At 36.2% G+C, this 4,490-nt stretch overlaps 1 pseudogene; it reads left to right on the top strand.

Moving 5' to 3' along the window:
* Positions 1 to 1,969: 1,969 nt before the first annotated feature.
* LOC123948808 lies at positions 1,970 to 3,591 on the top strand (annotated as a pseudogene).
* The last annotated feature ends 899 nt before the right edge of the window (positions 3,592 to 4,490 follow it).

Below are 4,490 nucleotides of genomic sequence, written 5' to 3' on the forward strand. Positions count from 1 at the left end.
AAGCATTTAAGAATGCTTAAATATTCAGAATGATGAATAGTAAAGAAGAATTGAAATAGATACTCTAAGAATTATTCAGTATTATCTAAAACTACTGTACCTATAGAACACTTTTCAATTCACCACTGATCTCTAATTTTCTTATTTTAAAAAAATAATTTTTTTTATTTTCTTCACATGTGTTATATATTTGTACATAAACACCTGGTTAGGTATATAATGATATTTATTGAAATTATAGTAAAGTAAACACAATATAAGTAAAAAAACATAAGAATGAAACATGAATTTATGCCACTTTGAAATACGGGATAACATCAATGAAGGATTAGAAAAGTAGTACTTAATTGATATCATGCCAAAAAAAATGTAAGAGAAACTCATTTAGGGAGATAGAGCTTGAAATGAAACAGCCAGTCTAGCTTTTCTGTTACTATTTTAGGAAAAATTCAGTTCAGTGCTTAGAATTCAAAATCTGAGTGAATGATAAAGACAAATAATTTTATAGTCTTGAATTGGACAACATAAAATTATGATATAGCTTTCAATTTTACCCAAAGTAATGAGAGACACGGTGTAATAATGATCTTAATAGATGAGGTTGATGAAATCCGGTAGAGACAGAGATTGCAGGAGAATTAGGCAGATGTGGATGTTAAAAGACCTCTAGAGAAAATATTTTAAAAGGAAGAAAATGAAAATCTTGATTTCAAAGTGAAGTAAGAATGTCAAAATGTCCGGTTATGATTCCAGGCTTTCCATTTATAAGACTAGCAAAATTTACTTAACCTCTGTTTCTTGATTTTATAACCTGTAAAAACAGATTTAAAAATAGAACTTATTTAATGGTGTCAGGATGATTAAATGAGTGATTATGCAAAAAGTATTTAGAGCCCTGCTCTGCAAGGGATTCCATAAGTGTTAGTCATTGTTAGTATTAACAAGAGTATTTGAGATTGGCAAAGCAGCTGTAACCATTTGTCAAATGATATTTAATTGAAAATGGCTTTCTGGAGCGCTGTGTGGAGATGGATGATGGATTTAAGTCTGAGGAGGATGGACTGTAGTTATGTATATGATACATACAAGGATATTGTGGAGAACAGAGATGGTGCATGTACCAAGTATTTGCCCATCTAGTTCTAAGCCAGTGCTGGCAAAATCCTAGAATAAAAACGAGTAAGTAGATGCAAATGCAGAATATATAATAACGAAGTGAAATCTAGTTTTGGAGAAAATGCTTGCAAAATCCATAATTGCAAAGGTATTTTAGGTTGTTATTGTTTAAGATTTTTGATGTGTGATATAAACAATGGCGACTATCACATATCAACTTGTATATATAGTACAACTAGTTCAAGAATATGCTTGTTCAAGAAAACTGACTATTCTCATTTCCTCCAATATATACCATTCAGCAACATCACATGAATAATTTGGAATCATCCATAGTTGACCACGGAATTTAGAAAATTTGCAAATTAAGACTTTTTTATTTTGGGAATGTGGGTTAAATATTTGCAAGCACGCTACTAGTTCTATGGCTTGCTGATGTGAATGGGCATAATTACACTTGTTAATCAATACAAAAAAAAAATCTCAGAAATTATGTCCCTGCATTTATTATATAATGGCATCTTTTTTCCAAGAAAACTTTAAATAGTGATTAATATGTGACATGCAGTGTCCCAAGTATGAGTAGGTAATATATAGGTAGACATGTCAAAGATAGTAATTGTTGTAATTAGTTTTACTCATGGAACTTAAAATACCATAGCAGAAAAACGCTATTAAAAAAGAGAGAGAGAGAGAAACAACATGTTTTTCATCCTCTTAGAAACCTTGAAATTTGGGGGGTTCTGTAGTAGCACGCTGTCTTGTCTTCCAGTCTGGAGGCCTGCCCCTCCCTTGCCCACCACTGTCACCTGGGAAACAAGCCACAAAAGACGGCTCACTTCAAGCTGGTTTCATGACAGCCACGGAGAAAAAAAGCAGTTTGGGGCCATTGGTGGGGGCTGTGGACCAGGGCATCAACTCAACGCACTTTTTGGTGTTCAATTTAAAAACAACTGAACTACTTAGTCATCATCAAATGGAAATAAAATGAGCTTCCAAGAGAAGGATGCGTGGAACAAGACCAGAAGGAAACTGCGGTTTGTCTATGAGTGTATAGAGAAAACACATGAGAAACTTGGACAGCTCAATATTGATATTTCCAACCTAAAGGCTACTGGTGTCAGTAATCAGAGGGGAACTACTATAGTGTGAGACAAGTTAAGTGGAAAGTCTCTCTAGAATGCTGCAGTGTAGCGTAATCTAAGAACCTGGTCTACCATTGAGAATCTTAGTAAAAGAATTCCAAGATAGGCCTTCCACCTAGCACTTATTTTCTGTGCAGTGAAACTTTGTTGGCTCCTTGACAATTGAGAAAAGTCCAAAAGGCTGTTGAAGAAGATAGTGCTCTTTTTGGGACCATCAATTCATGGTTTATTTGGAGTTTGACAGGAGAGGCCAGTGGAGGTGTCCCTTGTATGGATATAACAATGCAAGTAGGATAATGCTTTTTGACATTCATTCTCTGGAATGGGATAAAGAGCTCTGCAAATTTTTCAAAATCCCAATGAAAACTCTTCCAAATGCCTGGAGTTCTTCTGAAATCTGTGGCCTAATGAAACCTGGGGCCTTCGAAGGTATGCCAATATCTGGGTGTTTGGGGGACCAGTCTGCTGCATTGGTGGGGCAAATGTGCTTCCAGGATGGACAAAACAAAAGATGGAGCAGGTGTTTCTTACTATGTAATATAGACAGTATGTATTTTTTGAACATGGCCTTCTGACCACAGTGAGTTATAAGCTTGGCAGAGATAAACCAGTGTATTATGCATTGGCAGGCTCTGTACCTATATCCGATGCTGTTATTTGCTGGCTAGGAGACAATCTTGAATTATAAAGACCTCAGAGGAAATTGGAAAACTTGCTAAAGAAGTAGATAGTTCTTATGGCTGCTACTTTGTCCCCAGGTTTTCAGGGTTATATGCACCTTAATGGGAGCCTAATGTAAGAGGGATCAACTGTGGGCTCACCCAGTTCACTAATAAATGTCATACTGCTTTTGCAATTCAAGAAGCTGTTTGTTTCCAAACCTGGAAGATATTGGATACCTGTGACTATGGAATTCCACTCACTCATTTGGAGGTAGACTGAGGAATAACCACCAACAAAATCCTTATGCAGCTACAATAAGATACTCTGTATATCCCAGTAGTGAAGCCCTTGATACCCAAAGCAACTGCCCTGGGTTTCAGGGGCATGGTTGCAGGGGCTGCAAAAGGAGTTGGAGTTTGGAGTCTTGAATCTGAGGATCTGTCAGTGGTTGCAGTGGAGTGGTTTGAACCCCAGACCAATGCTGAGGAAAGTGAAATTTGTTATGTACATGGAAGAAAGCTGTGATGAAGTCAGTGGGTTGGGTTACAACTGAGTCTTCGGAAAGCGGAGACCCTAATTATCTTCTGTAGTCTACCCTTTTATTTTTTTCATAGTGAATAGCATGGTGATGTTCATCGGAGCAAGGTACATCTCAAGTATCGCATAAATGATACCAACTCATGGATTCCAAAGATGCGAGCTCTTTACCTAATGAGAAAATCCAGCAATTGTCTCTTAATGTTGATGACACTATTCAGAGACTCTGATTTTATTTATTGGCCAGTTGCTGCATAACCCTCCAAGTAGGCCTGTGGCTTGAAATAAAGAAAATGCAGCAGAAAGAATGCAATAGAAGCATTTGGTGTGTTTTTTAACATCAAGAGTTAAGATTGGACAGGCCACCTTGGGACTGGCCCCTCCTTTACCATCCTGTCCTACCCCACTCTCTCTGAGATGGAAGAAGAATTCAGGAACTTCATTGGAATCTTTCATCAAACACACTCAAATGTGGATATTCTAGGATTTGATTCTCTGCACTACACATACTTGACTATGGGGTGATAACCAACCCCCTAAAAATGGTGGCTACTAAATTCTTAAAATGGAAATTTAGTGCTCTCATAATTTAGATATTTTCAGAAAGGTATTTGCCACAACTGAAATTCTTCAGACATTTTACACAGTCTCACTAATTCACTGAACTGCCATCTGGGCTTGTAGAGAAGGACACTTTCCCTTTCTTTTTTCATCTCTCCTTTTTATATTTTTCACTTCATGTGTAACATACATGCCTATATATTTTATATACAGAGGGTAGCCCATTATAAAGTCAGAGCACATTATATTCAGTAGGTTGTAATGGGGATGGTCTTAAGTGACTACTATGTATAAATATTTGGGGAAAACATCTTTGGGCAATAGTTATGTATATTTACAAAGTGAAACTTTTTCTTAAAGAGCCAGCACTAAAAGTTTATAAATAAATAAATAATTTATAAATAAAATAAAAGATACTTTATTGAGACTTCAACTATATTTCTTATACCTTACCTTTTAATTTCATTG

The sequence above is a fragment of the Meles meles genome, chromosome 8 (genome assembly GCF_922984935.1).
Source record: "Meles meles chromosome 8, mMelMel3.1 paternal haplotype, whole genome shotgun sequence".
In the NCBI taxonomy this organism is placed as follows: domain Eukaryota; kingdom Metazoa; phylum Chordata; class Mammalia; order Carnivora; family Mustelidae; genus Meles; species Meles meles.